We start from the raw sequence: 23236 nt of genomic DNA, 5'->3' as shown, positions 1-23236 counted from the left end.
AATAAATGTTTGCTTAGACTACACATAAGAAAAATATGGAAATATTTGTCGGAATGGAAGCGTGGATGGGCCACATCTCTTATGAAAGAGTCAGATCCTATTTGGTTTAGTCATGAACCAATTTGGTTTAGACATGAACCAACTTGATTTAGTTGTGAACCAAACCAAGGGATTAATAGGCTAGTTTTTTGTTAAGGCATAATGGGTTGGATTTGGACTTTCTAATCCAACTCATTAAAGAGGACTATATATTGATATGGTTAAGAAAGAATTAATATACAAGTCATTATTGTTTTGATTAGGTTTTAGAAATCTAAACCCAATGTCTCTCTCCCTCCCCATCTCTCTTGTTACCGGCCACAACAAGAGGGTCTCCTCTTGTTGTTGTAAGCCACCCAAAGGAAGAAGATCTTCCTTTTGCTTCTTCTTCCTCTTCTTAATCCTTCTCCTACACTCATGACTAATACCTTTTGAAGATGAAGCTTGTTCTCTTGGAGTTTTCTTAAAGAGCTCGGTTTGGATATGAATAGAGGTGAGGTTCGATAATATCGAAATAAGTTGATACCCTTCTCATTATAGGTTATCCGTAAGGTATATCTAAAATAATTATTATTTGATTTCATTTATTTTTATGATTTTATCTGCATGATTGTATCTTGCTTGCATATGATGTGTGTGATTTAATAAATTAGATTATTTATCGTTAAGTCTTCCGCTGTGCATGTTTACAAAACATGTTTTTATTACACACCACATCGGGCATATCCCAATAGTGGTATCAGAGCTAGATCATGCTTTGACAAGATCGTAAAATTATTTTACGATTTATAATTAGGGTTGTAATTAATTTTTAGTATTTTTATAGAATTATTAAGAATTTTTCATTTGTGAATGTTTTCTAAATTGTTAGGAAATTTTACTTTTAGAAAGTTATGAAATATTTTTTGAAAATTAAATTTTGAAATATTATGTTTGTAAAATACCGAAAATAGGCGAATATTAATAAGGGAATTTTCCAGAATTTTTGAAATTTTTTCGGGAATTTTTCGAAGCTCATATGGACGAGTTAACGGGGATGAAAACGAGGCCCGGAAAAGCCTGTTTAGGCTACCCTGTTTTAATGAGGAAAAGTTTTATTTCTTTTTCCTTTTCCTTTTTTTTTTCTTTTATTTCCTCTTCCTCGCCGTTGCTTCCTCCCCCGCGCGCCCAACTGCTTGCCCTAACCGGCGCCACAGGCGGCGGTTACCTCCTCGTCCGAACAAAAGTCGTGCCCCACCTCTTCTCTAATCCTTCTTCTCGCCACTGCCCGAAGCCTCCTCTGCATCCCGATCCCTTTCTCTCCTTCTCCCGACGCCGAGCAGCGCCGGGTCGATCTTCTTCCCCTGCTGCCGAAGCCCTAGCAGCACCTATTGGTCATGGAGGTTTTTTCACCGCACCGACGCCCTCTCCGATCTCCCCACGACGCCACCTTTTTTTTTTGCCCTAACGTCGAGCCGCACTGCCGATGCCACTGCCGCCAGCGACGTCGAGTGCCTCTGCACAGCGCCGTCATCGTCAGGAAGTGTTGCTGGCCTCTCCTCTACCCCGCCGTCGTTTGCCCTAGTGCCGGTCAGTCGAACCCTAGATCGTTGCTGGCTCACCTGTGCCCTAGTTCCCTACTGATGAAGCCCTCCAACCCGTGCCCTAGCAGTGATTTCTGGAGGTAGGCTGTTAATTTGGTATTTTTGATTTCTGATCTCATCTTGAACCGACAGTGAGGAAGAATTTCCAACAGGACTTGATATGGTGCTGTAAGTGTGATCGTAAAGTGAAATAAGACTTGCTGTGGATTGTCTTGGTCTGACAGTTACCTTTCAGCGGCTACTTTTCTTCGGCAGCAACCAGCTTGAGCTGTGAGTTGAGGTAAGTGTTAACCCTAGCCTCTAAAATAGGTAATACAGTGATGAATTGTTAATTTTCGGGCATTTAACCTTGTTGGACAGCGGTATCGCAGCGTGTACCTCCGACATTGACTAACCGAGGAATTCTTATATCTTGATGAGTTTTAGAAGGGATAATTATTTAGATTTGACTAGAGGAGGAATTTTATTCTTGTTGTAGTTACACCTGAAAATGAAAATTTGAATAAATTAGGGTTAGGGATTTTTATTTAGCTATTTATAAGAATTGTAGCTAAATAGAATATGTTTATATTGGTGACACAGGACCTTGACGCGAGACGAGTATCTCGATTATCTGATTGGACCATTTCTTATTGGAGGCGGGTACTTTGACTTATGTCTTTTGATATGCATAATAATGTGTTTAACATATAGCAATGATTGCGTTTTCCATTTGTTTCGATTGGTCACTACATGATCTGTTACATGTTTGCTTGTTTACTTATTATGCACTGCATGTTATTATTTACCTGATCATACAGGCTTTAGAGGTAGTGACACAACCATATTATACATTATGTTCAGGACCTAGGGTTTCTTTGATACCCTATCTGATCGGTGTACCTTCCATTTGATACATTGTCCTGTGGTACATACTTTGTATTTATTTATATGGTTATTGTTATGTTGTTCATGATATTGCCATGTTTAGTGTCATGCATCATCTTGCATAATTGCATGCTGTGTGATTGTCTGCTCCATTATTGTCGAGCACATCGCCAGTTACATGTATCTATACACACCACCACTCATGGGTTAGTGGTATATCAGACAGGTGTGTGGCAGTTCTGCTGTTTGGCTCCGTTGGTTTGGTGACTCAGCGTGGTAGCCGGCAGACAGTTCCGCTCTGTTTGGCTCCGTTGGTTTAGTGTAGCAGTGTGGTAGTCGGTAGGCAGTTGGACTCTGTTTGGCTCCGTTGGTCCGCTCATGGGTAGTGTGACGCAGCGTGGTAGCCGGCAGAGATTCCTCCTCGTCATCGTGTACCGGGAGATGAGAACATTGAGCTCCCCCATTTATGATTTGGGGTAGGAGGATAGGTGTACTCTGACAGCATCCCGTCCACTCGGTCACTCATCAGGAGTAGTGATGTCAGAGTGCACGGTTGTCACAGCTCTACCCACTCAGTCTCACCATTGTGTGTGAGATGGCTGACTGGCGTCAGGGATGACCATGTCATTGGCATCATATGCATGATGCATTTATTGCTTGTGTTTGCTGCATTTACTTGCTGTATTTATATGGATGCATATGATTGACATGCATACAGGATTATGACACTCTCGGTCTGACAACCCTTTTGTACTTGTACCTTGGTCCTGGTTTATACAGTTTTCTCCTGTTTTGTTTCAATTGCATTTATTCTTCTTGTATCAGGAGATTGTACGCATGATTAGTGCTGCCTGTTATCTTCTTTATTATGCATATCAGTTGTTACCCGCTGAGTGTTGGACTCACACCCTCCTCCGTTGCTATTTCAGGTTGATGCTGTCAGGAGAGAGTTCCAGTCGCTAGTCCCCTGCAGACCAAAAGGGCATTATTGATCTTTTGGTTTTCTTCTTTGGACCATGTTTAGACTTGTTTTGTTTTGATACTTGGAGCTTGTATGGATTGTATTTGTTGATGAATTTTTATTCGATATATTTTACTACATACCTGCCTAGACGGCAGAAGAGGTAAGTTGATCTTATCGTCGGATTTGAGCTTTATGAGTGTAGTGGAGTAGGAATATGTTTTGAGCTTTATGGATGTAGTTGAGTAGGGTTGTTTTCGAGTCTGTTTATCACTGTTCGGTTTGTTTTCTAATAAACTGCGTGGTTGTGTCAGCCAGAGACTGAAATTGATATAAACTGCGTGGATGACTGTGTTATTGTTTGTTTATTGATGTTATTATTCCAGCCGCATGTGGCTGAGGTATATGGTGATGTAGTAAAGTTTCAGATTGTCCGCCGTACAGGGGAGATGCTGTCGAAATTTCTTCGGACAGGGACTCTTCCGGGGCTTGACAATTTAGTGGTATCAGAGCCAGGTTGGCGATACTTGTTTGATTTCCGTGTGTTGGATTTTCGAGATTTATCTGATACCAATTTATTTGTATCAGAGCGGGTTATGATACCTGCTTTTGGTGTTCTAGATATTTGGATATCTATTTCGGTTTGTACGGATTTCCATTATGGTTATATTTCGGACTTCCGTTTCAGATTTGTATAGATTCCCGGCGATTTACTCGTTCGGAATTCCGAGGTCAATATGGGGACTGGACAGTGACGGAACATCTCCAGACAGTAATTAGGTATGATGTTATTTTAGTAATTGTTAATACTTGTAGTAATATCTGTGATATAATTTAACAGATATGAGGAGATCTACACGTATTGTTGCGAGACGTGGTGTTGGACGACCACGTACGAGGACTTTGGGATCTCTGGATATGCCAGAGATGCCTACTGAGGCTGAGCCTGTCAGTCAGGGACAGACTCAGCATACTGCGGGCGTGTTGGGCTCTCAGACCCCGATGGCTCCTATAGAGGTACCTACCTCGGCTGTGCCGAGTGTACATATCCCTACCGTATTTCCGGTACCACCAGGGGTACCATTGGCATACTCGACACTTGCCCCGGCCCAGCCTACGGCGTACTCGGCACCAACGCCACCTGGACCTACCGTGTACCCGACACCAGTGGCACCTGTGCCCTCAGTACCTACAGTATACCCAGCAGCACTTGCACCAGCGATGTCGGCTGCTCCACATCCGGTACCTTTACCTACCGTACATCCAGCCGCGGCCACCTATGTTCACCCTGCAGTGCCACCGATGGCATATGCTCCAGTTTATACAGCAGCACCGGGAGTACCTCCTCCGGTCTATTCAGCGGTACCACCTGTAGCACCAGCTCCAGTGGTTCTGCCAGTTCCTGCAGCCGTTCCGACACACCTCACTGACATTGTCACGGCACGAGCTAGGATTCCAGTGTTGGCAGAGTCGATGAAGAGTCGATTTACACTCTTCCAAGGAGACTGTGATCCGAGTATGGCCCTGTCATGGATAGAGACTATGGAGCTGACCTTCTTATATATGACTTGCTCCGAGTGGGAGAAAGCAGAGCTGGCTGCTTTCCATTTACGGGATAAGGCTAACGCTTGGTGGATTACTCAGCGTTCCATCATCGCCGAGCGGAACATTACTTGGGCTAGGTTCAGAGAGGCTTTTGAGAGCCGTTTCTTTCCACTAGCATATCAGATGGCTCGCCGGCAGGATTTCATGAGTCTGCGGCAGAACAATCGCTCGGTGACGGAGTATAATACTGAATTCAATCGGTTGACTAAGTTTTGTCCAGAGTTAGTTGTGGAGGACAGATCCCGCATGATGCAGTTTATACAGGGACTGGATGGTCATCTGCAAGTACGGCTTGTCGGTTTAGGGATCGCATCTTACTCAGATGCACTGGATCGAGCCTTGATGATAGAGTTAGCTCAGCAGAGAGCATTTCCGGACAAGAAGAGGAAGCATACGGGTCAGACATCTAAACAGATCCAGCAGCCACCGGTTACACAGCAGCATAACTGGAAACAACCCGCCAGCGACATTCGCTGTTTCAGATGTGGGTCCAGAGATCACATCACCTCAGTTTGCTCTCTGGGACAGGCAGTTTGCTTTCATTGCAAACTGCCTGGGCACCAGAGCCGAGATTGTCCGCAGAAGACTCAGCATATGACTTCCGGAGGGTTTGATCATGGAGGGCAGTCCAGTCAGTCCGGAACTTATCAAGGAGGGCGAAGAGCCCAACCTTCGCATGGCCAGCAGCGGAGTGCTCCCCCTGCAGCAGCTGCATTTGGCATGTTCGGACAGGAGTACCCCAGTACTCCCATTGTACCCCAGAGCTCCGTTCCGGGATCTCATTATCTGCCTCAGGGGCAGTATCAGCTACAGCCCCAGTCACATGCTCAGTATCAGACGCAGTTTCAGCTCTCGGTACAGTATCAGTTGCCGCCCTCTCAGGCTTCTATGGCACAGTATCTAGCACCGCATCAGTGGCAGGCTTCTGCCCAGCTGCAGCAGCCGCTGGCAGCGTTACCACCTCTTCTTCCGTCAGAGACTGGGCGTATTCATGCGGTCACCCGAGAGGATGCGCAGCGAGCCGACAGATCCGTTTTCCACGGTACGATTTCTATTTATGCCTTATCTGCAGATATACTGATAGATACTGATAGCTCGCATTCTTTTATATCTCGTACTTTTATGTGGAAGATTGGTAGATTACCCACTTATAGACCCCAGCGACTGATTGTCTCTCTACCATCCGGTGATACTTTGGGCGTCACCCAAGAGGTCAGAGGTTGCCCATTAGATTTTGGCAACCTAATACTTACGGTGGATCTTTTAGTATTGGAAATGGTCGATTTTGATATTATACTTGGCATGGATTGTTTGTCAGCATATCATGCCACAGTTGATTGCCAGACGAGGGTGGTCACATTCCGGCCATTATGAGTTTTTGGTAATGTCATTTGGGCTTACCAATGCTCTAGCGGTATGTTATGGATTGTTGTAGTGGAGCATTGCTCCCACATGTTATGGATTGTTGTGATGGAGCGTCGTTCCCACATATTGTAGATTGCTCGTAGAAGAGCGTTGCTCCCACATATGTAGTATTTCTTGTGATGGAGCGTTGCTCTCACATTCGATGATCTATTTCTCTGGTGATTTGTAGCTAGTGATCAGATTTCAGACTTGTTGTCGGGGATCTTATAGTTGAGTATGCCTGCTGTACGGGCATTATGAGTTCTAGGTTTTCCCATTTAGGCTTACAAAGCCCTAGATGTTTTTCATGGACTCAATGATTTCGGTATTCCTAGGTTGTTTGGATCGGTTTCCATTGTCCTTATTGACAATGTTGTAATCTATTTTTTTTTATCCGAGCTCGATACCCCCATCTTTTCACTTGAGGTATGTGATTTAATTTACCGTTCAACATTTATACTCTATATCTGTTGTTAGTACTTGCTGATGGTAGATAACGAAATTTGGGGACCTAATTTTTATTAGTGAGGGAGAATGTAAAATACCAAAAATAGGCGAATATTAATAAGGGAATTTTTTGGAATTTTTGGAAATTTTTCGGGAATTTTTCGAAGCTCGTATGGACGAGTTAACGGGGATGAAAACGGGGCCCGGAAAAGCCTGTTTAGGCTACCCTGTTTTAATGAGGAAAAGTTTTATTTCTTTTTCCTTTTCCTTTTTTTTTTCTTTTATTTCCTCTTCCTCGCCGTTGCTTCCTCCCCCACGCGCCCGACTGCTTACCCTAACCGGTGCCACAGGCGGCGGTTACCTCCTCGTCCGAACAAAAGTCGTGCCTCACCTCTTCTCTGATCCTTCTTCTCGCCACTACCCGAAGCCCTCCTCTGCCTCCTGATCCCTTTCTCTCCTTCTCCCGACACCGAGCAGCGCCGGGCCGGTCTTCTTCCCCTGCTGCCGAAGCCCTAGCAGCACCTCTTGGTCACGAAGGTTTTTCACCGTGTCGACGCACTCTCCGATCTCCCCACGACGCCACCTTTTTTTTCTGCCCTAGCGTCGAGCCGCACTGCCGACGCCACTACCGCCAGCAACGCCGAGCGCCTCTGCACAGCGCCATCGCCGTCAGGAAGTGTTGCCGGCCTCTCCTCTACCCCGCCGTCATTTTCCCTAGTGCCGGTCAGCCGAACCCTAAATCGTTGTTGGCTCACCTATGCCCTAGTTCCCTACTGTTGAAGCCCTCCAACCCGTGCCCTAGTAGTGATTTTTGGAGGTAGGCTATTAATTTGGTATTTTTGATTTGTGATCTCATCTTGAACCAACAGTGAGGAAGAATTTCCAACAGGACTTGCTATGGTGCTGTAAGTGTGATTGTAACGTGAAATAAGACTTGCTGTGGATTGTCTTGGGTCTGGCAGTTACCTTTCAGTGGCTACTTTTCTTCGGCAGCAACCAGCTTGAGCTGTGAGTTGAGGTAAGCGTTAACCATAGCCTCTAAAATAGGTAATACAGTGATGGATTGTTAATTTTCGGGCATTTAACCATGTTGGACAGCGGTATCGCAGCGTGTACCTCCGACATTGACTAACCGAGGAATTCTTATATCTTGATGAGTTTTAGAAGGGATAATTATTTGGATTTGACTAGAGGAGGAATTTATTCTTGTTGTAGTTACACTTGAAAATGAAAATTTGAATAAATTAGGGTTAGGGATTTTTATTTAGCTATTTATAAGAATTGTAGCTAAATAGAATATGTTTATATTGGTGACACAGGACCTTGACACGAGACGAGCATCTCGATTATCTGATTGGACCATTTCTTATTGGAGGCGGGTACTTTGACTTATGTCTTTTGATATGCATAATAATGTGTTTAACATATAGCAATGATTGTGTTTTCCATTTGTTTCGGTTGGTCACTACATGATCTGTTACATGTTTGCTTGTTTACTTATTATGCACTGCATGTTATTATTTACCTGATCATACAGGCTTTAGAGGTAGTGACACAACCATATTATACATTATGTTCAAGACCTGGGGTTTATTTGATACCCTATCTGATCGGTGTACCTTCAATTTGATACATTGTCCTGTGGTACATACTTTGTGTTTATTTATATGGTTATTGTTATGTTGTTCATGATATTGTCATGTTTAATGTCATGCATCATCTTGCATGATTACATGTTGTGTGATTGTCTGCTCCATTATTGTCGAGCACATTGCCAGTTACATGTATTTGTACACACCACCACTCATGGGTTAGTGGTATATCAGACAGGTGTGTGGCAGTTCTGCTGTTTGGCTCCGTTGGTCTGGTGACTCAGCGTGGTTGCCGGCAGACAGTTCCGCTCTGTTTGGCTCCGTTGGTTCGCTCATGGATAGTGTGATGCAGCGTGGTAGCAGGTAGAGATTCCTCCCCGTCATCGTGTACCGGGAGATGAGAGCATTGAGCTCCCCCATTTATGATTTGGAGTAGGAGGATAGGTGTACTCCGACAGCATCCCGTCCACTCGGTCACTCATCAGGAGTAGAGATGTTAGAGTGCACGGTTGTCACAGCTCTACCCACTCGGTCTCACCATTGTGTGTGAGATGGCTGACTGGCATCAGGGGTGACCATGTCATTGGCATCATATGCATGATGCATTTATTGCTTGTGTTTGCTGCATTTACTTGCTGCATTTATATGGATGCATATGATTGACATGCATACAGGATTATGACACTCTCGGTTTGACGACCCTGTTGTACTTGTACCTTGGTCCTGGTTTGTATAGTTTTCTCCTGTTTTGTTTCACTTACATTTATCCTTCTTGTATCAGGAGATTGTACGCATGATTAGTGCTGCCTGTTATCTTCTTTATTATGCATATCAGTTGTTACCCGCTGAGTGTTGGACTCACACCCTCCTCCGTTGCTATTTCAGGTTAATGCTGTCAGGAGAGAGTTCCAGTCGCTAGTCCCCTGCAGACCACGAGGGCATTATTGATCTTTTGGTTTTCTTCTTTGGACCATTTTTAGACTTGTTTTGTTTTGATACTTGGAGCTTGTATGGATTGTACTTGTCGATGAATTTTTATTCGATATGTTTTACTACATACCTGCCTAGATGGCAGAAGAGGTAAGTTGATCTTATCGTCGGATTTGAGCTTTATGAGTGTAGTGGAGTAGGAATATGTTTTGAGATTTATGGATGCAGTTGAGTAGGGTTGTTTTCGAGTTTGTTTATCACTGTTCGGTTTGTTTACTAATAAACTGCGTGGTTGTGTCAGCCAAAGACTGAAATTGATATAAACTGCGTGGATGACTGTGTTACTGTTTGTTTATTGATGTTATTATTCCAGCCGCATGTGGCTGAGGTATATGGTGATGTAGTAAAGTTTCAGACTGTCCTCCGTACAGGGGAGATGTTGTCGAAATTTCTTCGGACAGGGACTCCTCCGGGGCGTGACAATGTTAATTCAAAAATTATTATTTATAAAATTTTATGAAATAATAAGAAATATTCAATTTTAGAAAAAATTTCTAATTTGTTAGGTATACCAAATTTGCAAAGATTCTGAAATGCTTTAAAAATCTATATTTGAGATAATCTAAATTAAATTATAGAAATTATCTTTTCTGAAATTTTTGTATTTATTTAAATATTCTATTTTTGAAAAGTTTTTTAAATTGTTAGGAAATATCAAATTTGGAAAGATTTAAAAAATTATAAAATATCTAGATTTAAATTATTCTGTAATAAATTAAGAAATATTAATTATTTATTTCCTAAATTATTAAGAATTTAATTGAGAAATATATTTATAAAATAATTAAAGATTATTGATTGATAGAATAATTTTTGATGAGATATGTTAATTGAATTTGAAAATTAGTTTCCTAATTTGATTAGATAAATCTTGATTTATTAAAATTAGATTTGTAACATATTTTTATTTCCAAAATAGAATTATAACATATTTTTATTTCCAAAACATAATTATAAAAGATTTAAATTTTTGTAATATTCATGTCATATTGTATGTCATGTAGATGCATTAATTATAACATGATTAAGATTTTCCATGTGTCCGATATGATTAGATCTTGCTATATGTGTGATATGTCATGTTATATCATGCGTGTGATTTGTCATGTCATCATCTATGCCATGCATGCGATATATTATAACATCATTTATGACATGTATATAATATCATGTAAATATCATATTTGCATGATGTAAATGAGACCAAATCCCTACACAATATTAAAATCTAAACCTTCCTTTAATATGGTAAGAACCAGAGTTTATGTTCTTATTTGAGTTGTTGGCTAAAGTCAAGCTCAACTTGAAATTAAATATGTTCAAACTATTGAGATACAATCTCATGATTAACGGATTAGTTTTAAACTTGAAGCGTTGATTTATTGTACCAAAGTGATGATCAATGTGGATAGAGGTGAAATTGGGTGATATGCATTTGATGCATACTTGTTAATGTGTTAACAACCCGATGTTTATGCTAAAATCAATTAGTTGCTAGGATAATATGATAGTTGTTTATAAGTGATATGTAATCGATAAACTTGTTACCTACCGCTATAGCTAAGAATAACATTTTAGCCAAAGTCAAGGTTGTTCTTATCTATGGTGGATATCAACGCACTTGGAGAAAACCTATCATCTCCCAAATTTAAAATAAGGGTATTTGAATTTGATAAATAAGTGAACTTTTATTACATGTAAATTGTATACATAAATAAAGTCATGCCTCTAATACATTATCATTTTTAGATTTTTAGGTTAATCATTTAATTATGACTTCTGTTAAATTATGTTTGATTCTAGACTCAAACAAAATGACTAGACCGAACTTCTTGGACTAGTTTCGAAGTTTGAGAATTGCTCTCAAAGCTAAGAAGATAGATTATATCCTTGATGAGCATATTTTCATAAGTCTTGATGTCAATGCAACTGCAGACCAATTTGTTGCCCCATCAAAAATATAACGATGATTTTGTACTTACAAGTTGCATCATGCGAGCCGTTATGACTCCTGAACTACAGAAATTGTATTAGCATTTGGATGCTTATGATATTGTCTGACATCTTCATGAGTAGTTTGATGAGAAAACTAGATCCAAAAGGTTCAAGGTCTCCAAGATTCTCTTTTACTCAAAGATTCAGGGAGTTCGTCTGCAGTATAATTTGTACTAAACATGAATGGCTACATAGAGCATTTAGCATCACTTATTTTTATGATGTATCATGAGTTAAGTATTTACTTAATTCTACATAGTTTTTCAAAAGGTTATTCACAATTTGTGATGAACTATCGGATGAACAATTTGGAATCAACCATCCCCGAGATGATTAATATGCTCAAGGTTGTGGAGCCTTTTATTAAAGGTGAATAGAAAACTATGATGTTAATAGACTCCTCCAAGAAAGGTTCTAAGAGAAATTCAAAACAACAGGCTAAGTGGAAGAGCAAAAAGGCCAAGACAGTAGAACTAGGACAAAAAGGGCTCATGCCATCATTGTGAAAAGATGAGATATTGGAAAAGAAATTGTAAGATTTACCTTGAGTCTGTGAAGAAGACTAAGGCATCCGATGCTAGATCCTCTTCAGATACTTTTGTTATTGATTGTCATGTTATTTCCTCAGACACTTGGATATTAGATACTAGGTATGACTCCCATATATGTAATGATATACAAGGGATAAGGAATAGCAAAAGACTCATCAAGGGAGAATCAAATCTGCTAGTTGGGAATGGAGCTAAGGTTGCTGCAGTCACCATCGAAACATACTTATTAAAGCTTTCCAGTGGACTTGTCTTAGAACTAGATAATTGTTATTTTGTTCCTATATTAATAAAGAACATTTTTTTTATTTCTTGCTTAAATAGAAAAGGTTTCCATTTGACTTTTAGTAACAATTGTTGTTATATAACTTTGAATGACGTTCTTTATAGCACTAGAACTTTATGCAATGACATCTACGCATTAGATATATCTGGTGACATATTCAATATCGAAATGAGCAATAAACAGTCTTGAATAGATAATCAATTAACCTCTTACTTGTGGTGTTGTCACCTTAACTATATAAAAAAGAAGCGCATGTTTGAATTGCAAAAGATTATAATTCTCGAATCATTTGAATTAGATACATTTGAAACATGTGATTCATGTTTAAAAGGCAAGTTGATAAAGTTACCTTTTTCTAGAAAGGGTGAATGAGGTGATGAGTTACTTGGGCTCATACATACCAATGTATGTGGACCAATGTCAACTCACGCACTAGGAGGTTATAGCTACTTTATTACTTTCATTGATGATCACTTTTGTTATGGGTATATGTATCTAATGAAACATAAGTCTGAAGCCTTTGAAAAGTTTAGAGAATACAGAAATGAAGTCGAGAATCAACTTGGTAAAAGTATTAAGATACTTCGATCTGATCGAGGTCGTGAGTATTTAAGCCAAGAGTTTCAAGATTATTTAAGGGGCAATGGTACATTGTCTCAATGGACTCTGCCTTATATGCCACAACATAATAGTGTATCAGAAAGGCGTAATCAAACTCTATTAGACATGGTTAGGTCAATGATGGATCGTTCAAATCTTTCCAAAACCTTTTGGGGTTATGCACTCATGATAGCTGTTTACTTGCTAAACAGAGTCTTGACGAAGGTAATATCAACTACTCCATATAAGGTATGAACTAGTAAGAAACCCCTCATATCGTATTTGAAGATATGGGGGTGTCCTGCTTATGTGAAGAGGATTATATCAGACAAGTTGAACGTTAAGTCTAATAAGTACTTATTTATTGGATACCCTAAGAAAACTAAGGGTTACCAATTCTATCACCCCTTGAAATAAAAGGTTCTTATTTCAAGGTATGTTGTATTCCTAGAGAAAAAGCTTCTCTTATAGGAAGCAAGTGGGAGTATAGTTGAACTTGATGAAGTTCAAGAGACTCCAATAGACACTAATGAGATGCCTAGTCATGAACTGCAACCGATTATGACACAACCTCCTCATAGATTAGGTAAGACATGTAATATTCCTAAAAGATATGGATCTCTTGCAAGAGAATCGAATGATGTGTTACTCATTGAGGATGAGGAATCTACTGATTATGAAGAAGCTCTAAATAGCTCAGAGAAGGGCAAGTGGCTTACAGCCATGAAGTTGAAAATGGATTCCTTGTATGAAAACTAAGTTTTGAATTTGGTGGGCCCACCTAAAGGCATTACGCCTATAGGATGCAAGTGGATTTTCAAGAAAAAAATTGACATGGATGGTAATGTAATTACATATAAGGAAGGTTGGTGGTGAAAGACTATCATCAAAGGCAAGGCATTGACTATGACGAAACCTTCTCACCTATAGCCAAACTTAAATCCATTCGGATACTCCTAGCCATATTAGCTCATCATGATTATAAGATATGGAAAATGGATGTGAAAATAGCTTTTCTTAATGGAAACCTGCTCGAGGACGTGTATATGATACAACCTAAAGGTTTCACATATATTAACAAAAATAAAGTATACAAGTTCCAACGGTCTATTTATGGACTAAAGCAAGCATCCAAGATTTGGAATATCCATTTTGATGAGGCAATCAAAGATTTTAATTTCGCATAATATCTAGACAAACATTGTGTGTATCAAAAGGTTAGTAGAAGTATAATCGTATTCCTAATATTATATGTTGATGGCATATTACTTATAGAAAACGATGTGCCAATTCTACAGACAGTTAAAGTTTGGTTATCCATGATATTATTCATGAAAGACATGGGAGAAGTAACTTACATCCTATGGATAAAGATCTATAGAGATAGACCAAAAAGGTTGTTTAGTCTTTCACAGTCATGGAGGCACCTTCAACTCCTGAAGGTCACGGAGGCACCTTCAACTCTTGTTAAAGGTGCCTCTAGCAGCTCCATAGCTCCACTTTAGCTCTTCTGCTGCTCCGATCGCCTGGGTGATTTTGGTCAATCGAAATAGGGCTCACCAGAACCTAATTTCTGGCCTTCTCCTCAACCAAGCTTTCGCTCTGGCTTCTCGTCCCTCGAATGTCATGCACATCCTTCTCATCCACCGGTGTACTCATCTACAGCATCTCGTCCCTCGAACGCACCGAGCCCGTGGGCTCTCTCCCGTGACATTCTTCTCGCTAGCCGCGTCTTCCACTCAACTTTCTATGCTCCTAAGCTTCTACACACTTAGACACAGGGATCAAAACATACCAATACCTAATCTAACTTGGTTGATCACACCAAAAATAACCTTGGAGTTCTAACAAAAGCATCACATGTTAAGAGTATGGGACTCTTGTACACATGTACAAGTAATTTGATTCCATAGAATGAGGAAGTATTACTTGGGCTAGGTGTGACATAGTCAGCCTAGTGGGGGCAAACATATAGCCCATGTTATGAATCAAGTATATATAAGATGAGTGAAAGGAATGAGGCACAACTCACTGTAGCTGCTGAAGGGTTCAAACTTAGTTCTAAGATTAACTATGATTTTCTGGTTAATTGGTGATCATGATGTACTACTAGATATCACTCATGATCATTCTATAATTAAATAGTTAATTATGGATGACCAAGATAAATCGGGAACCTATTAGGTTAAACCCACTATGAGTCTTTAAAAGACGTAAAATAAGTTAGAGAATAGGATTCTCATATCAAGAAATAAATGTTTGCTTAGACTATGTATAAGAAAAATATGGAAATATTTGTCGGAATGGAAGCATGGATGGGCCACATCTCTTATGAAAGAGTTGGATCCTATTTGGTTTAGTCATGAACCAATTTGGTTTAGCCATGAACCAACTTGATTTAGTTGTGAACCAAACCAAGGGATTAATAGGCTAGTTTTTTGTTAAGGCATAATGGGTTGGATTTGGACTTTCTAATCCAACTCATTAAAGAGGACTATATATTGATATGGTTAAGAGAGAATTAATATATAAGTCATTATTGTTTTGATTAGGTTTTAGAAATCTAAACCCAATGTCTCTCTCCGTCCCCCTCTCTCTTGTTACTGGCCACAACAAGAGGGTCTCCTCTTGTTTCTGTAAGCCACCCAAAGGAAGAAGATCTTCCTTTTGCTTCTTCTTCCTCTTCTTGATCCTTCTCCTACACTCATGACTAATACCTTCTGAAGATGAAGCTTGTTCTCTTGGAGTTTTCTTAAAGAGCTCGGTTTGGATATGAATAGAGGTGAGGTTCGATAATATCGGAAAAAGTTGATACCCTTCTCATTATAGGTTATTCGTAAGGTATATCTAAAATAATTATTATTTGATTTCATTTGATTTTATGATTTTATCAGCATGATTGTATCTTGCTTGCATATGATGTGTGTGATGTAATAAATTAGATTATTTATCGTTAAGTCTTCCGCTGTGCATGTTTACAAAACATATTTTTATCACACACCACATCGGGCATATCCCAATAGTGGTATCAGAGCTAGATCATGCTATGACAAGATCATAAAATTATTTTATGATTTATAATTAGTGTTGTAATTAATTTTTAGTATTTTTATAGAATTATTAAGAATTTTTCATTTTTGAAAGTTTTCTAAATTGTTAGGAAATTTTACTTTTAGAAAGTTTATGAAATATTTTTTGAAAAATAAATTTTGAAATATTATGTTAATTTAAAAATTATTATTTATAAAATATTATGAAATAATAAGAAATATTTGATTTTAGAATTTTTTTTTTAATTTGTTAGGTATACCAAATTTGCAAAGATTCTGAAATGCTTTAAAAATCCATATTTGATATATTCTAAATTAAATTATAGAAATTATCTTTTCTGAAATTTTTGTATTTATTTAAATATTCTATTTTTGAAAATTTTCCTAAATTGTTAGAAAATACCAAATTTGGAAAGATTTAAAAAATTATAAAATATCTAGATCTAAATTATTCTGTAATAAATTAAGAAATATTAATTATTTATTTCCTAAATTATTAAGAAATTAATTGAGAAATATATTTCTAAAATAATTAAAAATTATTGATTGATAGAAAAATTTTAGATGAGATATGTTAAATGAATTTGAAAATTAGTTTCCAAATTTGATTAGATAAATCTTGATTTATTAAAATTAGATTTGTAACATATTTTTATTTCTAAAATAGAGTTATAACATATTTTTATTTCCAAAATAAAATTATAACATATTTGTATTTCCAAAACATAATTATAATAGATTTAAATTTATGTAATATTCATGTCATATTGTATGTCATGTATATGCATTAATTATGACATGATTAAGATTTTACCATTTGTTCGATATGATTAGATCTTGCTATATGTGTTATATGTCATGTTATGTCATGCGTATGATTTGTCATGTCATCATCTATGGCATTCGTTCGATATGTTATATCATCATTTATGTCATGCATATCATATCACTACAAGAATTTTTGGATTTAACCACACCTAATAGACAACAGTTTTTTAAGAAATTGTTGTCTTTTTTCCATTTAACAACAGTTTTATTGAAAACTGTTATTGTTCACCATAATATTTTTTAAATAACAACAGTTTTTCAAAACACTGTTGTCTAATGTGTGTCAAAGACAACGGTTTTAAAAAACTATTGTCTTTTAGTGTTGCTTATGTGATAATATACAACAGTTTTATTAAACTGTTGTCTATTGAATGTTGTTGAATCCTAAAAACATAACAGTTTTTTTAACTTCATGAAAAAAAACCTAAAACCCACTTCTCTATGACTCTTCAAACGAACAAAAACCTATCTCCGACTCCTCCTTGGCGACTTCTCCGCAAAAGACGCAGCCGCCGCTACCCTCACATTCCCGAAGCCACAGCCATCGCCAGCCGTCGAGGGTGCTGCCGGTTACTGCCAATTGCCGCCGCCCTTTCCCCTCTCCCGTGCCCTAGTTTCCTATTGTAGTCGCTCCGACGCAGCCGCCATCGCAGATCACGTTGGCACCACTCGACTACCGCCGCCTCCTCGCGCTAGGGCATTGCCATCTGTTCACGGTGTAGAGCCCAGCCTGGCAGTGTCGCCGCATTCCTCTCCAAGCCAATGCTGAGTTCCTCTCCCGATCTTGCCGACGTCGAGCTCCTCTCTTTCGATCCAGCTGCTGTCCGTGGGTTTATTTTTCTGTCATTGTTAAGCTTGATCCTATAGTAAGAGAAGCGTTTGATGTGGCCTATGACAATATTAATGCATTTCATGCTGCTCAAAGGATTCCTGAGAAGGAGATTGAGAATATGAAAGTAAGAATAAGGCACTAGCCTTCTTTCTCTTGTTTATTTTCCTTGTACTTGTGACTTAATTCATAGAATGAACATGCATAAGGGGGTGAGGTGCAAAAGAATAGCACGGTGCATTGCATCTGTTGGCCTTTATGTTCCAGGGGGTACTGCAGTCTTACCCTCAACTGCTTTGATGCTCTTGGTGGTATAGTATCCTTGTTTACAATATCCAATGTTGTAGTCATAGTGAATTTTGACACATTTAGGCAAAAGGATCTGGTTTAACTTTCAATTTATTTATGTATACACTAGCCTGCACAGATTGCCGGGTGCAAAACCATTGTTCTAGCAACTCCGCCTGGTCGTGATGGCAGTATTTGCAAGGTAGCCTTAAAAAATAATCTATCATCACTATCCCTACACTGGTTTTCCATGTTAAGACATAGGTTAACATGATTATGTGACAACAAGAAGTGTTATATTGTGTAAAGAAAGCTGGCGTCACCCGCATTCTAAAAGCTGGGGGAGCTCAGGTTCATCAATTTCTAACCCTTTTCATTCTTTTTTTCTTCAACAAGTCTTTTCTCACAATGGTATCAATGCATTCTATTTTAGGCGATCTCAGTGATGGCTTGGGGAACATCATCTTGCCTAAAGGTAATCCTTACAAACATCTAATACGTTGATTGCAAACCCTCACCATTGAAAGCTGCATCTCTTGTTTGGCAGTATTTTCAAGTTTCTTCTATCTTTGCTTTATTTGGATTGTAATTTTGTGCTTTGTATATGTAGCTTGATTTTGAGGTGATATCTCTTTATCATTTTGGGAAACTTAATAGTGATAGGTGGGCATCTTGGCTAGAAAGAGTAGGAACTAGGAACACTAGCACTAACTCATCTTCTACTTTTACAAACTTTTTTATAGGAGAGCTGTCTTGCATACAAAATCATCATTTTTGCAATCTTGACCACAAACTATTATTCTCATGCTTCAATTATATATATACATATATTAAGCCTTGTTTCATGAATATGATACTATATTACGGTGGATTTTGTTGCCTGAGCATTGTGTGCAAATTTCTCTGCTGCATTCTATATTTGAATCTCTCATTTAGTTAGTACAAAAACATTTGGAATGTAGGCGTTCTGAACCAACGTAGTTAGTGTTGCTAGTGTTGCTTATTTTATTTCCATTGAATAACGAACATTTAATTAAGCTTTGCACTCAAGATTTTGATTTGTGTATTTCAGACATCAGCTATTCACTACCCCCTCCTCTAGCTGTTGTGTCAATCCTACATATCATACATGAACAAATATACACCTATATGAGATTCTCTTGTGGTGCAGGATCTCCCCACTAACTCAATCTTTGTTTTCTGTCAAGCTTTTAATTGATACTCCTCTTCATTTGGTTTAAGCATTATGTAATATTGATTGCACTTACTTTTACGTCTATGTTTTAATTGCTTTTTTCAGGTTGAAAAAATTTTTAGGCCAGGAAATCAATATGTTACTGCTGCAAAAATGATTCTTCAGGTATGATAATAATTCTGTAGCCTCACATTTCTATGAATATTGCTCTTATCATTTGATTACATCTACTTACCTTGTTTTAGTCCTATGCACAAATGATTTTTTCCTTGTCATGAGGTACTGGAAATGTAGTGATCAAATCAAATCTGTAGTATTAATTATCTTGTTTTGTGGTGATTTTTGGAAGAAGATAATATGTTAAGTAAGAAGATCAAAATGTAACAGATAATATGGCCATTCCTTTCTAGATCTTTCAGGAATGAAATGACAGATCAGTTGGCTCTTCTGTAAACTATTAGCTCTTTTCCCTTTGTAGTTAATCAGAAACTTGGAGCTATAGGTCAGATAAGATTTGTTAGGAACAATCATTCAGCTAAATCCCTGCCTTAAGAATAAAATTGAATCCTGTACCTCAGGTACTGTTATTTCCTGGAAAAGTGATTAACAGAAACACAGGAACCAAATTTTATCAAGAAAGTTTCATAGCCAGTGGGAACTATAATAATGTTTATGTTCTTAGCTTAAAAAATTGTGACATTGATAGCCTCTAAATAGTGAATGCAAATATCATTTTTGAGCGGTTAAAACTAGACTCAGGATTGGAGTGGAAATAACTACATCATTGCCCAAGTAATACACAAATCATCTACCATCAATTTTCTGACACTTAAAAAGATAAATCTGCTTTGACCTATCAACTTGGGTGTTATTTATTTGTTTCTCCCTAATTCCGATAACCTTTGCCAGTGTCGTGGCTTCATTTTTGATTCCCAGTAATGTGTTCAATTGGTATGGATATATCTCATAGATATTGTATTAGAGATATGTCTCTACAATAGTTAAATTTCTGTTCAATCCTCATAGCTGTTCATTTTGTTGATCACGAAGAGAATGATCCTTGGTGAATACTTTGGCTAATTTGCAGAATAGTGAAGCTATGGTTTCCATTTATATGCCTGCTGGCCCTTCAGAGGTGCTGGTCATCGCCGATAGACATGCCAATCCAGTTCACATAGCTGCAGATCTACTCTCTCAGGTGCAGAGTCTTTTGTTCTATTGTGCCTGTGTTATTAATGTTTTTTGTTGTAATTTTCAGTAGCTGGAATTTATTACCTGAAGACTTGATAAAAATCCACAATGAAACCTTTCAAATTGCTATAAGGATAGTTGTTCCATGGGTTTGGTGCTCTTCTTTTATAAAATCGCTAATTTTACAGGAAGAACATAGTCCTGATAGTCAGGTAGTTCTTGTCATTGTTGGAGATGGTGTCAATGTTGATGCAATTTTAGCTGAAGTGAGCAAACAATGTGATAGCCTTCCTAGGGGAGAATTTGCTTCAAAAGCACTTGGTCATAGCTTTGTTGTATTTTGTTGGTTGCTTATGAAATTTTGTTGGTTGCTTATGAAATTTCTTCAGAATGTTATAGATATTATTTTTGAATGTTAGAAAATTGTATATTAAATTTTATTTTGAAATTTATTATTTTGAATGATTTATAATATTGGAAAATTGTGCATTAATTTTTTTTATTTTTTATCTAAAAAAGACAACGGTTTTTCACCGTTGTCGTAGATAGTTTAAAACTGTTATTGAAGACCCTGTTATTAAAGGTAGACGCTCAAAGACAACGGTGAAAAACTGTTGTCTTTGAAGGAAAAGACAACGGTTTTTCACCATTGTAAAACTGTTGTCTTTGCCTTCAAAGACAACGGTTAAAAACTGTTATCTTTGAGTACCCCATTTAGCAACACAGCCTTTAACAATAGTCCGAAAAGGGCTACTACAACGGTGAAAAACCGTTGTTGTAAGGCTTTTTTCTTGTAGTGTATCATGTAAATATCATATTTTCATGATGTAAATTAGACTAAATCCCTTACAAAATATTAAAATCTACACCTTCCTTTAATATGGTAAGAACCAGAGTTTAAGTTCTTATTTGAGTTGTTGACTAAAGTCAAGCTCAACTTGAAATTAAATATGTTCAAACTATGGAGATGCAATCTCATGATTAACGGGTTAGTTTTAAACTTGAAACGTTGATTTGTTATACCAAAGTCATGATCAATGTGGATAGAGGTGAAATTGGGTGATATGCATTTGATGTATACTTGTTAATGTGTTAACTACCCGATGTTTATGCTAAAATCAATTAGTTGCTAGGATAATGTGATAGTTGCATATAAGTGATATGTAATCGACAAACTTGTTACCTACCGCTATAGCTAAGAATGGCATTTTAGGCAAAGTCAAGGTCGTTCTTATCTATAGTGGATATCAACCCACTTGGATAAAATAAGTGAACTTTTATTACATGTAAATTGTTTACATAAATAAAATCATGCCTCTAATACATTATCATTTTTAGATTTTTAGGTTAATCATTTAATTATGACTTCTGTTAATTTATGTTTGATTTTGGATTCAAACAAAATGACTAGATCGAACTTCTTGGACTAGTTTCAAAGTTTGAGAATTGTTCTCAAAGCTAAGAAGCTAGATTATGTCCTTGATAAGCCTCTTTTCATTAGTTTTGATGCCGATGCAACTGCAGACCAATTTGTTGGCCCATTAAAAATATAACGATGATTCTGTACTTAAAAGTTGCATCATGCGAACTGCTATGACTCCTGAACTATAGAAATAGTTTGAGCATTTGGATGCTTATGATATTGTCTATCATCTTCATGAGCTGTTTGATGAGCAAACTAGATCCAAAAGGTTCAAGGTCTCCAATATTCTCTTTTGCTCAAAGATGCAGGGGGTTCGTCTGTAGTATAATTTGTACAAAAGATGAATGGCTACATAGAGCATTTAGCATCACTCATTTTTATGATGGATCATGAGTAAAGTATTTACTTGATTCTACATAGTTTTCCAAAAGGTTATTCACAATTTGTGATGAACTAACGGATGAACAATTTGGAATCAACCATCCCCAAGATGAATAATATGCTCAAGGTCGTGGAGCCTTTTATTAAAGGTGAATAGAAAACTATGATGTTAATAGACTCCTCCAAGAAAGGTTCTAAGAGAAATTCAAAACAACAGGCTAAGTGGAAGAGCAAAAAGGCCAAGACAGTAGAACCAGCACAAAAAGGGATCATGCCATCATTGTGTCAGGATAGGATATTGGAAAAGAAATTATAAGATTTACCTTGAGTTTGTGAAGAAGACTAAGGCATCCGATGCTCGATCCTCTTCAAATACTTTTGTTATTGATTGTCATGCTATTTCCTCAGACACTTGGATATTAGATACTAGGTATGACTCCCATATATGTAATGACATACAAGGGATAAGGAATAGCATAAGACTCATCAAGGGAGAATCAAGTCTGCTAGTTGGGAATGGAGCAAAGGTTGCAGCAGTCACCATCGAAACATACTTATTAAATCTTTCCAGTGGACTTGTCTTAGAACTAGATAATTATTATTTTGTTCCTATATTAATAAAGAACATTATTTCTATTTCTTGCTTAAATATAAAAGGTTTCCATTTGACTTTTAGTAACAATTGTTGTTATATAACTTTGAATGACATTCTTTATAGCACTAGAACTTTATGCAATGACATCTACGCATTAGATATATCTGGTGACATATTCAATATTGAAATAAGCAATAAACGGTCTTGAATAGATAATCAATTAACCTCTTACTTGTGGCATTGTCACCTTAGCTATATAAAAAAGAAGCGCATGTTTGAATTGGAAAAGATTATAATTCTCGAATCATTTGAATTAGATACATTTGAAACATGTGGTTCATGTTTAAAAGATAAGATGATAAAGTTGCATTTTTCTAAAAAGGGTGAATGAGGTGATGAGTTACTTGGGCTCATACATACCGATGTATGTGGACCAATGTCAACTCACGCACTAGGAGGTAATAGCTACTTTATTACTTTTATTGATGATCACTCTCATTATGGGTATGTGTATCAAATGAAACATAAGTCTGAAGCCT

The 23236-nt window shown here is 37.7% G+C and overlaps 1 pseudogene; it reads left to right on the top strand.

Moving 5' to 3' along the window:
- Nucleotides 1-1415: 1415 nt before the first annotated feature.
- On the top strand, nucleotides 1416-22044 carry LOC122019433 (annotated as a pseudogene).
- The last annotated feature ends 1192 nt before the right edge of the window (nucleotides 22045-23236 follow it).

The sequence above is a fragment of the Zingiber officinale genome, chromosome 9A (genome assembly GCF_018446385.1).
Source record: "Zingiber officinale cultivar Zhangliang chromosome 9A, Zo_v1.1, whole genome shotgun sequence".
NCBI classification, from domain to species: domain Eukaryota; kingdom Viridiplantae; phylum Streptophyta; class Magnoliopsida; order Zingiberales; family Zingiberaceae; genus Zingiber; species Zingiber officinale.
The sequence above is the reverse complement of the archived record's forward strand: the minus strand, read 5'-3'. Positions and strand labels throughout refer to the sequence as shown.